Source organism: Phocoena sinus, chromosome 9 (genome assembly GCF_008692025.1).
Source record: "Phocoena sinus isolate mPhoSin1 chromosome 9, mPhoSin1.pri, whole genome shotgun sequence".
Lineage (NCBI taxonomy): Eukaryota > Metazoa > Chordata > Mammalia > Artiodactyla > Phocoenidae > Phocoena > Phocoena sinus.
In genome coordinates this window covers 103975807-103992403 of record NC_045771.1, presented here as the reverse complement: position 1 = coordinate 103992403, position 16597 = coordinate 103975807, and the positions used below count along the sequence as shown (strand labels likewise).

General features: G+C 53.8%; 1 protein-coding gene across 18 annotated transcripts in view; it reads right to left on the bottom strand.

The window, feature by feature from the left end:
• Window positions 1-16597, bottom strand: part of COBL (cordon-bleu WH2 repeat protein) — a 260115-nt gene that overhangs the window by 182866 nt on the left and 60652 nt on the right. The window contains exon 1 of one of the 18 annotated variants that reach the window (XM_032643489.1): window positions 3293-3658. The exons of 13 other annotated variants lie outside the window; for them this stretch is intronic. The gene's annotated coding sequence lies outside the window, so the exon portion shown is untranslated. Of the gene's footprint in view, window positions 1-3292; window positions 3659-16597 lie in introns of those variants that run through there. 4 more of the 18 variants (XM_032643488.1, XM_032643494.1, XM_032643492.1 and 1 more) reach the window with 4 other exon arrangements.

Here is a 16597-nt window from a genome sequence, read left to right as displayed (position 1 = left end):
GAAGGGGCTTGGGATGTGGGCGCATTTCAGGAAGGCTGGCATGTGGTGAGGCAGGGGGATGGGCACAGACTGGGTCAGGGAGGGACCCTGGGCGCGCGGAGGGGGAGACTTCGGGCATTTCCTATGAACGCTGAAGAGCAAAACAGGCTCTTCTCGCAAGGCACGTGATTCACACGTGCACACGCACCCACAGGCGCACACATGTACACACACATACCCAGCTCTGGAAGGCAAGTTCACAGACAAGTGCAAATTTAAGGCAGCTGACCATGAGACCCAAAGGAGAAATCCCACCCTCGTGAGAAACAAGAGAGGGGCAGGGGTTAGACAGAATCAGGGGCAGAAAGGTCTACGCAAGCAGGACTGCGGGAAGGTCGGAGACGTTCTGAGAACGGCTCCACCTGGGCGAGGATTCCGTGTGCCTGGCGTCAGCACCCTGGCCGAGATGAAGACTAGGGGGCTGGCCTCCCCGGTGGAAACGCACCTAAAGGGTGAGGTGTGCAGACAGCCCCAGGGGACACAGACTCCCCTACATCCCACCCTAAAGGGAAGGCCGTCCCGTCCCCAGCGGTCTCCGGTGGGGTCTGAGGGTGGACACTTTATTTCCCTTTGAGCCCATATGTCTGTGAGCCGGGCTGGCGGGGGGTGAAGGTGAGGACATGCAGGCAGGTGTGGGCAGGGGCAGCCTGTGCATCTGTGATCGCGAGGACCTCAGGGTCTACACCTGCAGCTAGCTACCCACGCAGCGAGGACTCAGCACGTGCTTAGCATGAAAGGGAACCGAGTCAAAGTGCTCGAAACCTGATTTCGTGGCACTGACAGCGCTGGTTTCAGAGCTGCCCGCTCGTGTACAGAGCAGCCTAGGAAGTGTGAACGCATAAGCCGAGGCTTCTCCAATGGAGGCACTAAACACTCACAAGGGACGGGCCTAGCAAACACTCCGGGATCTGCCCAGGAGGCCGGGATTTTGTGGTCTCGCTGCTGTGAGGCTTGAACTAGGTAATATCCATAAGATGACTGGCCCAGGACCCGGTGAGGGGCAGGTGCCCCCAAGAGGTCACGTGTCCGTACAGGCTCTCACGCCCCAAAGAGGGTGTCCGACTGATGAAGAAATCTGCAACGGACTTAGTACTGTGTTAAGTTCATTCCTAGCCGGAAGGCACACAACGGCTGCACAGAAACGAGATGAGGGCAGAATGTGCTTGAGGATGCCTGCTTACTTCTTCTTAAACAGACACTTCACAGATTTTTGAGATAATTATTGAATTTTTAAGTAAAACTTTTGTGCAAGAATATTTGTCTCTATAACACTTTTTTAAAAAAACTAAAGTATACCAATCCCTGAAGATCTACAAAGGGATTCATTGGCAGCCCAAAGTGCAGAATATTTTTTTTTTGACACGTGCAATCATTTCAATTTTTTAAAAATTAGTAGTAGCCTACATGAGGTCAGCTGCATTCTCCTCAGTGCCACACTGCTCCCCACCACGGCCGGGTGGGGCTGGGGACGTGCCAGCGACAGAGAATGAAGGACTTCTGTCCCCTGTACCGTGAGGGGTAAGGGACCAAGCCCTGCATCGCTTCAGTACAAACTAGCTTTTTCTTTGTTGTCTGAGAACGACATGAAGACCCTGGCCTTTTAATTAGCTGTGTGCACTGTTCAACAGGCAATGAGGACGATTTCATGTAACCGCTGTTTAGTTTCATGTTTGGATGCATTATGAAATGTGCCCATCAGATTAATGGCATCTGTTTAAGTTATTTGCATTAAAAAGAAAAGCAATGAGTCAGACAGACAAGGCAAATACCATGTGATATCACTTATACGTGGAATCTAAAAAAAAGGCTACAAATGAACTTATCTGCAAAATAGAAACAGAGTCACAGATGTAGAAAACAAACTTATGGTTACCAGGGTGCAGGAGGGGGGAGGGATAAATTGGGAGACTGGGATTGACATATACACACCACTATATATAAAGTAGATAAACAGCAAAGACCTACTGTACAGCCCAGGGAACTCTACTCAGTACTCCGTAATGGCCTATATGGGAAAAGAATCTGAAAAAAGACTGGATATATGCCATATGTGTAACTGATTCACTTTGCTGTACACCTGAAACTAACACAGCATTGTAAATCAACCATACTCCAAGGAAAATTTTAAATAAATGAAAGCAATCATGAAGATGGTGTCTATGTAAAGGATGGTCATCCTCTTAAAGTCAGAAGACTGATGTGCAGGATAAGAAGCCGAAATACAAAGGTTTAACTTTTCACATTTAAATGGAATGTTGGCGGTTTCAGCTGGATTTCAGCCACAGAATGGGAGTGAGAGCCGTGATTCAGAGCGAGGGCTACAGGGCAAGAAGCCTGGTTCCAAGCCTGTCTCCTCAGCATCCCATGTCCCGCAGTGCCTGTCCCTGTCCCGGGGGTGTCCCTGGCGCTGCTCCTTCCTCTGCGTGACCCCTGTCAGCCTCACCCACTCAGGAACCGGATTTAGGGGAGGGACCTGGGTCACACCCGGGAAAGAGCCTTGAAGGGGGTCAGCATGAGGGAAGCGATGGACTGCTTCTCTTTTGTAAACGCATTCACCCAGTAGGTGGAGTTTCCCTTCTGCAAGGTATTTTCTACAGTTTCCTCAGGAAGTTCAGTGAAAGTTTAAACACATCAAGTGCCTGTGTTGGCGGAGCCCAGGTGAGCTCTGGGCATCAGCAAGAAGGGCCTTCCGCTGCTACCGACAACATCCTTCTGTTTATCCTTTCATGGGTCAGGAGATTCCAGGAGAAAGTGGAACAAAGACATCAGACCCCAAAGATGACGCCAAATATAGGCTAATAGGGTTGTTAGAAATGAGGGGAAGACATACCGTGGAGGCAACAAGGGCAGGAAAGAGTGGTCTTCACAACGGCCCTCAATACCTAAAGCAACAGGGCACAGAGCAAGGGCGTGTCCCCCCTGCCACCCCGGCCAGGGGCAAGGGACAGAGACACCACTGCTAACAAGACCCGCCTTCCGGCTGGGACACAAAGAGAGCAGGTCCAGAAAGTTTGGGGTGGTCTGGGATAGAATCCCAATTGGACAAAATCCCCCTCCACGTGATTCCCATGGGCCCCTTCCCACCCCTCACCCCTTCTCCCTCTGCTAGATTCTACACTCAAGCCATCATTTAAATCACAGATCGCAGTAGCTACCACGTCCTCGCTTACGTCCCCCCAGCGCTGCGGCGCAAGCACACCCAACCTCGTCTGTCCCAGTCTCCTCGGTCCCCCCACGCCTCCTCCTTTGCTACCTTGAATCAGCAAGCTCTCCCTCGTCGAGGGCTTCACACACTCTGTTCCCTGCCGGAAATGCTGTCGCCTCTCCTCCTGACTCACCCTGGAAGGCGCGCTCCTCAGAAAGTTCTCTCCCCCATCCCTACTGCGACCCCGTAGAATGTTCTCCAGAAGAGCATCCAGCCAGTGTCTCTCACAGCGCTTCTCCCAGTCGGCACTCACGGGACTTGGACCAGACCATGTAGGACCAGCCACGGCTCTAGACTCTAACCCCACGACTCTCTTGGTTCCAGCAGAGAAGGCAACTCAGAGACTACTTGCTGTACAAGTGAGTCAGCTCCCCTCTGCTGTGATTCAGCTGCGTGTCACTGCCCAGTTATGCGAGCATCTAAGAGAAGGTGGACGTCCCAAAACCCAGGCCAACACCCGGGGACAGCACGGCACCACGGAGGGTGGGCAGGATGGGTGCGAGGGGGTAGTGAGCCCTCCCCAACCTCCAGTAACAGCTCCCACGCCTCTGAGCCCAGCAGTAACCGGGGTTTTTAGCTCTCAGTTTCTGGACGTACAAGCCAGCCAAGTCCCAAGCACTTGGCATACATACGTTCAGTCCTCACAGCAAGGGCACATGCAGGGTTACTCTCCCCACTGTACAGACGGGAAGACTGAGGATCCGACAGGCAAGGGACTCTCTCGGGTTCACGCTGCCACGGGTCCTCCTGAGCCACTACGCGCCCCCGGCCCTCTCCCTAGTTATTTCCTGAAAACAAAAAACCCCAGGGTATCCAGCAGCCAATGCTGAACCGTCCAGGCTCTGTGCCATGTGCTAGAGGGTGGGCATCCTGCAGGGGCCACTGAGTTGAGGGGGTGGGTCGGGAGGCCCCCGCTGGGAAAGGTTCCTGGCACAGTCTGCTGTGATGTGGGGTCCGGACCAGCCTTGTCTAATAGAGCCCCCGAGGACGTCCTTCAGTGCTGAGGACACACGAATCACAGGCTGTGTTCAACATCCTCATGGAACAGAGGACGAGGCAGAGTCCCGGAGAGATGGGCAGACTGGCTCACGGCTGGAAGCTTCCAGGTCAATCCTCAGGGCTCTCCGAGCCTTTAGGATCAGGATCTGATGAGGGCCCGGTGCACCAAGACACCTTCACGTATGTGCACGCGATTTCTGCAGACCACTGTGAGTCGTGGGGACCCCAGGTTCGAACCCCGGCGATGCCTTCTCTCAGGGTTCAGTAAGTACCTCACCTCATCAGGGTACTATTCCTTCCTAGACAAGAATCCCTCCTAATAAAGGAGGAATGAGGCCAGTCCCTCTGATGCTTTCCCTACCCTGTTTGCCTTTAAAAACAAAACTTAGGACAAGGGAAACAGTCAACGACAGATCCAGATACATGTACCCGTGGAATTCTCAAATTAAGAGGCCATCTTCAAGCGGCAGCCTGAAGGAGAAACACTGCATCAAGAGAGGAACACCAGAGTCCCAGTAAACCAGGGGGAAATGGGCTTCCCATAAAAACACTGCTTTTCAGGGCACCGGAGAGACACCGTCCTTTGGAATTCTGCCTCAGAACACCCTTTCATAGCTGCAAAGCACCTGCCAGCCCCGTGATACACTCTGCTGTATGCGGATCTGGCGAACATATTGCCAGTTGTGTGTCCTACAGCAGACGACTCTGTCTGGGCAAGTACTGCCACTTGTCAGCCTCAGTTTCCCCAGGAGCCAAACGGAGAATGATTTCAGTGTTTATTATGGGGCTCACGTGAGGATTAGACAAGATGACTCAGGAAGTTTCTTGCAGGGCACTCAGTGACTATAGCTGTTAAAACGGCTTTTACTGTTATTAGCAGGTTTACTCTTTGGGACAAAAAAACAAGCCTCTTGCCTCTAACAAGGGCAGAGGAGAAGCTGACTCCTCTAGGTGCCCAATGAAAGCTCATTTGTGCAGCAAACACATTCAAAACCAACCAAGAACCCCTACTCACAAGAGACTTTCACCGTCGTGACCTGGGGTTGGGAGAAGCTTTCAGTAACCCAAAATGAAACGATTAGCTTTCTTGATGGGGTTCTCAAAGACACAATAGCAAAAGCTATCCATAACACTCAGCAAACTTGACACGCGGGCCCGTGTACATGGGAACATGGCTATCTCAGTGCACATCAAGTACATATTCAAAGAGCAGCATTTGAGAGCTGAATCCCACAGCGGTTACCCAACCCCCAGTAAGTTAAGAAAGAGCTCGTGGGTGTGGATCACTTAGCCGGCGGCCAGGACTCCACGACGAAGCTGCGCAGAGCAACTCACACCCCAAGAATCAGATAAAACCAAGAGTTACTGCATTGCTAAATGTTATAGAAAAAGGATCTCTCCTTCCAAAAAATAGTCTGTACCCGTTTACTGAGGTTTGAACATTCTTATCGAATGAAAGGAAACAGATCCGAGGAGAAAACTTACTGGTTCCCAAACCACCTGGCGATGTGTGCACACATCCCAAGCTGTGCTGGCCCCTCCCGGAGGCTTTGCTTTGTCCCTTTACAAGGAGCAGGGGGCACCTTATCTCACGGCCAGCGCGGTCCCAACAGCTCAAGGCAAGAGCCCGTCCCTGGAGCTTCCCCGGATGGGAGCGCAGAGGAGAAGCAGAGCTGTGAGGACATGCAGAGGCCTCTGATCCAACCAGCCTGTGACTTATTCATAAAGGTGCCACCCAATGCAGGGCTTCCTCCCAAGCAAGCCCGCGGTGCCACGCCTGCCAGCTAAAACGGTGCTCCTGAGTCCCCCGCCAGGAGCAAAATCAATTTGCCTTGGCTCACCTGGTCCAAGGCTTGAACCTTCTAATCCAGAAAACAAACTGAAAAGGACTGAACGATCTGGGAGGAAGAGCAGAGCTGTGTCTTCAGCAAGGATGCCTGGCAGCTACCCGCTTCTTTCTGACAAAACACGCCCACCACCTTCTCGGAGTTGCCGGCATGGACATCGCAGGTGTCCGCTTCGGGGAGAAGTGTAATTATTCTTTGAGACACAAGTCAGACCTTCACCGTGGCTCACCAACCTCGTGCAACCAAGCATTTGTTGACTTTGCCTAAAGCAAGCCTTGCCATGTCCCAGGCGCGATTCAGCACCTTCTTTGGATGAAGAGTCTTTCTTTTTCTTTTCTTCCCCCCAAAAGCTATGTCATCAGAAGCTCGCTGTGTTCCTGCAGCCACACTCCATGTGGTAGTGAGGCTTCTCAGGCTTGAAGGCCATATTCAGTTTCTACCAAATATCACTGTCCCAGGATCACAAACGAGCTGCCAAACAGATAAGGTGGCAGACGCGCCACGAGGCCGCAGCGCCCAAGGGTCCCAGTGAGGGGGCAGTGGGCTTGGATGGAGGGATCTGGCTGCCAGGACAACACCCTCCCACTTCGGGACCCCACAGTCAGCTCTGCCTGAGCTGCAGTCACCTGAGCTTCCTGCCTCCAGCCAGCAGCCCCCATTGTTCTGGTCGACTTCCTTCCCCGCAAGGGGAGGCACAGCCAGTGCAGCACAGCCCCAAGGAAGCAAGGAGTGTGCCGCCCCCAGGAGCCCCCCAGTGAGACGCCAGTGTCCGCCAAGCTTCCGCACTGCAGTGAGGCCACATCCACACCTGCCACCATCTCACACCCACCACCTCCAGAGACTGTAACAAGTCTGCTGGCTTCTAGACATTAGAAGCCCGACAAAGAGCCCCTCCAGGCAACACTTTCTCTGCCACCTCTCCTTTTAGGTTAGTGCTTCATTACCTTCTACTGCATTGTCATCTCCTCCCCCTCCTCTCCCCCTCCTCTCCTCTCCTCCCCTCCTCCCCTCCTTCTTCCTCTCCTCCCCCTCCTCTCCTCCTTCTTCCTCCCCTTCCCCTCCTCTCCTCCCCCTCCTCTCCTCCCCCTCCCCCCTCCTCTCCTCCTTCTTCTCTGCTCCCCCTCCTCTCCTCTCCCCCCTCCTCTCCCCCCCTCTCCTCCTTCTTCCTCTCCCCCCTCCTCTCCTCCTTCTTCCTCTCCTCCCCTCCCCTCCCCCTCCTCCCCTCCCCCTCCCCTCCTCTCCTCCTTCTTCCTCCCCTCCCCCTCCTCTCCTCCCCCTCCACCCTCCTCTCCTCCTTCTTCTCTCCTCCCCCTCCTCTCCTCTCCCCCCTCCTCTCCCCCTCCTCTCTTCCTTCTTCCTCTCCCCCCTCCTCCCCTCCTTCTTCCTCTCCTCCCCCTCCTCCCCTCCCCCTCCTCCCCTCCTCTCCCCCCTCCTCTCCTCCTTCTTCCTCTCCCCCCTCCTCTCCTCCTTCTTCCTCTCCTCCCCTCCTCCCCTCCCCCTCCTCTCCTCCCCCTCCTCCTCTCCTTCTTCCTCTTCTCCCCCTCCCCTCCCCCTCCTCTCCTCCTTCTACTCCCCCAAAGGCTGTGCCAAGCTCCCTCTTGGCCAGCTTCAGCCTGTCTCCTCCTGCTGCATCCTTACTCACGTCACTGTTCTCTCTCAGGGACTCTTACCGTAGACACTAAGGAATCTCCTCCTTCACCTGCCCTGCACACCTTGAGTCCCATCCCCACAGGCTGAGAGGAGCCTTCCTCAAGGACAGCTCCTTCCAACCACCCTCCTGGTGCAAAGCCCTCAGCGGTCCCCACTGCCTGCTGGGTTAACCCCAGACTTCTCCACCTGCGATGCCTCCATCCCAGCACTGTTTCTGCCACGCCCCCAGGTCACCCTCACTGGGCTTACCTGAACCTTGGTGCTCTGCACACAGGCTGAGGTTCCCCACCCAGGCCGTCCCATCCGTGAGTCCCTCACTGGCGAGTGCACGAGTGAGGTTGAGAAGGAGAGTCACAGGACTCAACTGTGCCCGTGGCCAGGGTGGGGGTGGGAGTCGAAGGGGTGAGTGGGAGAGAGGACCCCAAAGGAATGACAGGGAGAGGGTGACAGCACCCAGGCTCACATCTCAGCATCACCGCTCACCACGTGACCTTGCACAGGGTAGGCAGCGTCCATCTCCTCCTCCAATAACGGGCTCATATAAAGATGCAGTGACTCACTCTCTACAGGCCCGAGCTCAGGGCCTGCTGTCTGCGCCCCCAGCTGGTAACCATCATAGTGCAGGGTGGAATGGGACCCTCCCGATCTCATACCACCACGATGCCTCACACCGGGATGAGGACCCCATCCTCTGGTCCCCCTGCAGGTCCTGGCACAGAGGAAATCCCACCTGCTGCCCATCCCCCCTCCACAGAGAAGAGAGATGTCACCAGGAAACGAAGGGTCTCTATCGCCAGCGTGGCAGGCTAGTGGGACATCACTGCACCCTACCCACTCCCCACCATCTGGCATTTGGCTACCCCGCCTCAAACCACAGAGCCACACACAGGGCTGGGCTGGGGGCCGACGCGCGTGGAGCTGCAGGATTGCAGACCTGGGGCTGCCCGGGAGCGCTGGGATGCGTGTCTCTGGGGCTGGGGAAGTTCAGGAACCAAAAATGATGCCTGTTTGCTGCCTCACGAGATTGGGAGGGAGGCTGGCCGGAGCTGCCAGGTCAGCAGGTGACAGAGAGGGTCAATGATGGGCAATCTGCAGGCCCACTGGTCGGAGCCTACGGACTGGACTCCCAGTTCCTGAGGCAGGTGGATGCTGCAGGGCTCGACCCCCCCAGAGGCCTGGGAGGAACCTGGACATGGAGGCTGCCCACCAGGGCTGAGGCTGAAAAGGCTGCGGGGCCCACGAAGCAGGAGCTGAAGGGCCAAAGTCCACAGGAAGACAGGGCAGCAGGGTGCCTGCTGCCCCCAAGGGTGCACTGACCGGGCAGCAAGGGAAGAGCACAGGGCACCCAGGAGGGACAAGTGCCGGCTTCTTCCTCTACTGTCTGCCCCGCACCCAGGCCATGGGGCAGCACCCAGGGGCCCGAAGAGGAGCCTGACAGTGGACGGGGCAGCGGCCTCCCCAGTGGTGCCATGGTGAGTGGGGAGGCCAGGGTGAGGGGCTACGGAACTGCATTTCTTAACATCTGACAAATGAGACCGTTCTGGTGGGTGACAAGACTAGAGGCTATGGGACCTGCCCGAGACATAGTCCAGGAGGAGAGGATGGCAGAGGCCTGACACGCACTGACTGATGGATTCCATACGATGTCCATGGGTCCGACCTGTTCCACAAACAGGCTGCACACCCTCATCTTCATCATCATTTTTTTTTTGTGTGGTATGCGGGCCTCTCACTGTTGTGGCCTCTCCTGTTGCGGAGCACAGGCTCCGGACGTGCAGGCTCAGTGGCCATGGCTCACGGGCCCAGCCGCTCCGCGGCACGTGGGATCCTCCCGGACCGGGGCACAAACCCGCGTCCCCTGCATCGGCAGGCGGACTCTCAACCACTGCGCCACCAGGGAATCCCCATCATCGTTTTCTTCGTAAAAAAATGGGAATGGGCCAAAAATGAGAAGGAAGGAGAGCAGTAAAAAAAATGAAAGAAAGTAAAGGACCGTCATGAAGACCTATTTTCTTCCTGGAGAGCAGAACTTGGAATTTGCCAACACCCACCTGAATGTGGTTCTGGAAGGATCGGGGAGGAGCCATACTGAGGGTCTGGACAGCAGAGCCCAGCAGCAACCCGGCGCCACCCAGCGTGTCCCTGAGGTCTGGTAGCACGGCTATTCTGATTTCCCAAAGGATAAAGCCAGCAGAGATTTTTATGACTTTCTCCTACATATTTATTAAATTTCTTCCTGGGCTGTCTGGCCATTATAAGCCATATCCCGTGAAACTACCAGGTAGGCTGTGTGCAAGTTCAGTGATCAAGGTGATACGTAACAGGTAATTACAGAGATGATCAGGATAAATTATACAACACATCACTCTGGAAACGGCAAATAGTCTATGACACAAGAGCTATCAGAGAATATAAATACAAACAGCAATTCCGTTACTGGATATGCAGGATAAACGATGACAAACATTAATTAAAACAAAACTCTTGGGCTTCCCTGGTGGCGCAGTGGTTGAGAGTCCGCCTGCCGATGCAGGGGACGCGGGTTCGCGCCCCGGTCTGGGAAGATCCCACATGCCACGGAGCGGCTGGGCCCGTGAGCCATGGCCACTGAGCCTGCGCGTCTGGAGCCTGTGCTCTGCAACGGGAGAGGCCACAACAGTGAGAGGCCCGCGTACCACAAAAAACAAAAAAACTCTTTATGGTTTAAGCACATTTGGGGGTTACAACAGACATCTAATTATCTGTCGTGACAGAAAACCCCTTGGTTTCACACCAGCCTCCAAAAGCACACGCTGGCCAAATTAGCACTGATTTTAGCTCAAAAGACCTATGGCAAAACCTATAGTTTTCCTCCCGATTCACTGACAGAGCTGGCAAGGGGCAAGAAATACCAAATACCAAGTAGACAGTGATTGGCTTTCAACAAGCCATACAGCTATGTTTTTTCCCTTCAGTGGGAAAAAAAAAGGAGCAGGTCGGTATTAAGTTCCTCCCGGCAAAGTGTGAAAAAAAAAAAGAGCGAAACTGAGTAGGAATCCCGAGATAAAAAAGGCAGAGCAAGAAGCTAGCTGGGACGCCACACGCTCTGAAATGCATCCCCTGGCTTGCTGATACGACTGCTCCGTTTCTACTTACTTTTGTAAATAACTGAAAAGCAGTGAAATCCGATGAGCCAGCTTTCAGCACAGCTACTAACTGATTGGGACGGAATAGAGCCCTGAGAATTTCTCGGGAAAACGAACCCGACTCCCTTCACTGGAGTCCACTAACTCACCCAACCATGGTCCCCGATGCCCCTCGCCTGATGTCTGTCTCCCAGAGAAGCTCTGATCTCTGGGCCTGAGTCTTCACCCCTTCATTATCATTGGGAGGTTCCTGCAGACAAACTGCAGATTTGCTATAAAAACGCCTGAAGTGTGTACCTGCTACCTCAACTGTAATCACCTCGCGATCTTAGGTCTGCCGCTGTTATAAATAGAATTTTCACTGCCCACAGTGCAAGGAAATGGCACTTTCTTTAGGCTGACATTATTTTATTTTCAAAGACACCTTCAGTTAAAGACAGCGGAGAATGAAGACAGGAAAGCACAGGCAGAAATAGAGGCCAGCTGCTTGATTTTTAACTGTGAGAAAGAGAGCAGTACAAAACCAAGAAGGTCCACTGGGTATCACCCACGTCAGTGACATAAGGCCATCGTGCTGATATCAATGAAGACTGGTCTTAAATTTGGAAATTTAGGGGGTAGATATTACCACAAAAACTTAACTTACAGTAAAAAAATAAAATACTTTTGATATAAAGTTTAAAGAGAAATAGAGGTCAGGGGTCAGTTTGTTTCTTATAGGGACCTTTCCTGGGTTCAGAGCTAAGCGCTGGGTGCCTTTAATTCTCCTTTGAAAGTGTGACACTTGATAACCTCCTTGTGAACTGTTTCTCAAAATAGGGCCTGGGCCCCGCGGCCGATCCCTGCGCTGGGAAAGCTGAGCTGGGAGCCTCCACGCTCTGCTGGATCAGCCCCTCCCAGGCCCCACAACTGGCACCTTCAGGCCTGCACCACCCGCTGGCGGGTGCAGAGCTGAGGGGCCAGGCCTGCCCCCTGACACCCAGGGTCCAAAGCAGAGACGGTGGGGAAACGCCATGCTTGTGGAACCCAGGGCTAATGGCCCAACCACCCAGCGCTGGACGGGGGCCTCTGGGGTCTCGTCCCCTTGTGGAAAGGAAGTGGGGAGGCAGGTCCTCCTTTGCGTCGCTGAACTAGCCCACCGCCCTCCTCCCACCTCTGAGGGGATCTGTCTTGGTCCCGCCTTTAGCCTCCATCCACCTCAAACACCAGATCGAAAAGCTGGGGGGGACACCAGAATTTTTACTGCAAGTCCGTGTTTTCCAGGGAGCAATCACATCCCCTCAACTCAAAGCCAAGAACCTGAAAGGGAGTCTTTGATGTCTGACCTCGAAAAGCTGTCCCTCTGCCCACCACCTAGGACAGCTCCCATCCTCCCAAACCACGGGCCTGGGGCAGAACCTGGTTGGAGGGGCCACAGTGTGGGAGCCCCTCTTTAAGAGCACACTACAGAAGTCGGTCACGGCCAAATACGGGCAGCCCTGACGGTCCAGCCCCTGGGGCCTGCCAGGGTAGGGGGCCGGCCAGCCTCCCCAGCCCAGCTACCCCTACTCTGGGCTCTTCCGGCCACCATTCCCCACCCAGGCCCACCCCAAAGCCAGAACACGTCAGTCTGGCTGAACAAAAAGCCTTTGACTTTCTAAGCATCACAGGAGAAACTTAGCAGAAACTCGGGTGTCTCCCCAAACTAGGAACTGCCCTCTCCAGCAGGCGAGGACCTCTTTCAAGTAAGCGGGGCCTAGTCTGCTCGGTTTGTCTTCCAAGAGAAGAAAAGGGGTGCTTCCTGAAATCCAAACTTCCAACCTGCCAGGCCGTCCACAGAGACCAGTCAGGACTCACCTTCCTGCCCAGTGGGGTGCAGAGGCCTCACAGGGAGTGTGGGAAGGTCTACAAATGAGAAAACCCGGTTCCTGTTTGCAAAGGACTCAAAATACAACGGGGGATTCAGACGTGGGGGGATTACAGACAGAGAAAGCAGGATCTTATGAGATGTGCAGAGGAAGAGACGATGAATTCTTCCAGCACAGAGAACCTCAGCCAGTGGCTGCAGTCGGCAGGCTTATGGGGAGGACTGGAGGGGGCCCCCCCAGGGAGGGGAGCAGTGGTGCTGGGTGGGGACTGCCCTCCCAGCGAGCAAGCTTTGAAAGAACCTAGACACCTGTCCCCTTCTGAACAAAGCAGCTCGGGACTGACAGCTGACACCGTGTCGTGTAGCAGATGCAAGCTCGCAGCCCCTCGGACAAGCCTCAGTTCAGACAGCGCCACACAAAGGAGTGTGGGCACTGGGGGTGGGGGGCGGGGTGCCGCTTGGGTCCCGGGTCCGCTCCACACCAGCTGTCCCCCTGCAGCTCAGATGCCTCTCCTGGGAAGAGGACCAGGGGCAGCTCCCCGCCCCCCCCCCAGCCCCGCAGTGAGGGGCACAGCACGTAAAATAAAGTGACCGAGGCATCTGGCACACGGACGCACTCGGGGATACAAGCCCACCTCGCACCTGTCTCATCCTCCAGCCCCATGGCAACCAGTCCCGCCCCCCAACCCCAAGCCCCTTCCCAGCCTGGACTCACTTCCTGACTCAGGGTGGCAGCGGCTCCCTCTTGAAGTCTGAGCCCGCCAGGGATGCGCTGGGCTGGGGACCACCTCATCCTGTCCCGCACACTGGGTCGGCACCAACGCTATACCTGGCTGCCCACCTGGCCTCCGAGCTGGTCCAGGGAGGAGCCCCTTCCCCCAGTTCCGACAACCGCTATTCCTTGCCCTTTGCTCCTTTCAAATCAAAACCGAAATGAAGAAGCAAAAGGTCCAGCTGGGTGCCTGGAGCCTGAAGTCTTTTGTAACCTAAAGCTCGGCGAAGCTCTCCTTCCCTGGGGTCCAGAATCCCCCATCCAATCCCCACAGCCTCGTCAGTGTTTACCCAGATCTCAGCGAAGCCGCTTGGCACTCGTTAATGACTCTTAAAAGTTAAAACTTAATATGCTCTTCAGCTTGATTCTAACCTGTTAATAGGAAAAATAAAGCTTTCGAACAAAGCTACACCCTTCTCTACATCCTCACAACGATTTGTCCACAGTGTTTCCCCACTATGTTCAACAGAAAGTTACACTGAAAATTTACAAAAACCACTTAAAATGCAGCTAGCAATAATGCTGAAAAATGAACTCAGCTAAGATGTTTCAGCTGAATTCACAGTTAAGCTTTGCTGATGTCAATACACGTAAACTATATGGGGATCAATTAAGTCCCTTTATCGTTGTTGTCACTTATAGAATAGAAAAGGCTGTAGTAACAAATTATGCTGTACATCCCCTCAATTCTGTCACTAGCTTCTGAAATCTGAATGTGGTATTACCAAAACATATAGAATTATCATTGTATTTTGTCCATTCCGGGACACCTAGGGAAAAAGAATTAACTTTCAAGAGCTGCCGTTCTTTCAGAAACATTAACATGCTAGCAAAGAAAACAAAAGATGTATTAGAATAGGGCAATATTTACAGGGTGCTTTAGGCAATGACCAGGTCCGCAAGGAGGATTTAAGTCCTAGAAGCTTGAGGGTCATCTTCTGTTTCAAAGCTGTGGGTAGTCTGCTGAGACCCCAACGCGCAGCCCAGGGAAGGATGGCTGATGTCACAGGTGCCTTTATTGACACCTCAGGCTGCCAGGACTCCTGCCTGACTCCCCTCCAGGACCACAGACACATGGGAGTGAGGCAGGAGGAAGAAATTCCACCCACCCAGGTGGTCACGAAGCTGACAGTAGACGGACTCCAGGCCCTGTTCCCTGCCCAGGTCGGGGGTCAGCCTCCCCCGTGAGGGCAGAGCCCACATAGCCGTGACTAGCCGGCTTTGAGAGCCACCCTGGCTCCCCAGGTACGTCACCTAACATTTACCCACATGAAAGCCCTGTGACTAACGTTCACGGTTAGCAAGTTTCGGGCAGTGAGGGTCCTTCCTCTGGAGCAGGGACAGCTGGACCTCTCCGTGGGCCTTTCCCTTCGGGCCCCTCCCAAGCCCGGCCCCATCTGGGCAAGACCCTGCCCTTGCTGGGGTTTCTCTAAGAGGCCCTCAGCACATGCACCTTCCCGGGAAAGCCCCTCTAACAAGAGGGGGTGGATTTCTCACTTTCCATGTCAAAGCCCCTTTTCAGTCTCAAAGCAGCATCCCAGGGCAGACAGCTGTAACCTACACAGGGGTCATTCTTTGCCCTCCAGCTCTGAAAAAAGCACAGCATCCAACTCAGCTTTCCAGGAGCTTTCTTATCCTTGCGAGGGGAGGGGGGTGAAAAACGCTCGGCTTCTTCCAATTTTCCTAAGAGCAGGACACCAGCAATTGCTGGAGGCTGGCAGGCCGACACGACCAGAGGATGAGAATCCATCAGCCCTGACCCTCAGCTGCAGAGACAGAGCGAGAGGACCAGGGCACCCATTTGGGGTCACACTCACGCCATATCTCTCTGCAAACTGAAATGCTCTATCTTGTTAAGTTAAAGCAAAGGAAAAGAATATGTCGGCTTTAAATACACACCAGCCAGTCTTTTCTGTGTTTCCTACTCAAGGATCCAGTTTGGGGAGCATCCAGCAGCCCCCAGCCCCCCAGCCGCCAGGCTCCAGTCCAGGACCCTGAATCCGTGGACCATCACGTACCACCACGCTTTCCTCTGCAGAGAACTCTCCCCTCTCATCCCCCGGCATCTCTGCCTTGTCCCTAAAGATCCACCTCAGTCCGGGAAATCCTTCTCCCATGAAGGATCCCAGGCAGAGGGAGCCACACCTCCACCCGGCCTCCCTCCATCCTGGGGGCACCCCTCCCCAGGGGTGCCCGGGGGCTGCCTCCAGCAGTCACTCATTATTAGACATTAAATTTTATCGCTTATGATTAAATAAACTATATTAGAAACAAGGGCAAGAAACACTCAGCACTTATGGCCCCCTAACTGTTTTACTGTCATCTCTGCCCTTGAGGTTGTTTACAGAATTGCAGCCACTGCCGATGGTGGCTGCTGCCTCTCCTCCAGCTGTGTGTTCAGAAACAGCCATGCTATCTTGTCTTCACCACGGAAATGGGCAAATGCTACAGATAGGCGTGCCCTTTGCTGCTCTGTTGACGGTCCAGACCCAGGGTCAGCAAACATTCTCCAGAAACAGCCAGATAGTAAATATTTGGGTCTCTGTGGGCCGTTTGGTCTTTGCTGCAATTGCTTTACTCCACGGCTCTCCTGGCTTGAGAACCACACGGAAATGAATAACTTGTGTTCCCATAAAACTTCCTTTACGGACACTGAACTTCGAACTTCATATAGCTTTCATGTGTCACAAAATATTACTCTCCTTTTGTTTTTTCAAAACTCATTAAAGAATTTCAAAGACATCCTTAGATTGCAGGCTGTCCCAAAAGAGGATCCAGCCCCTTGGCCATAGTTTGCCAACCTCTAGTCTAAACTTATTAAGAAAATGATGGAGAAAATCTTCATGGTGCCTATTAGACAAAAGGGTGTTCTGTGTGTAGCCTTTACACTGTGGATAGCGTAACAGTTCAAGGAAAGTTTCTGGTAGAATTCATACACTCCATCCAATTCAGCAAGGAAGTCTCACACCACTGAGGCAAGTGTGAAATTCCAGCATTCATTGTTTCATCTTTGTCCTTCTTGTTGGAAATGAAAATGTCCATCAACATTCACTCAGAACTACACTTGTCCATCAACGTAACCACGGAGTGCCCGTGTGGGTTCAAGGGTTCCAC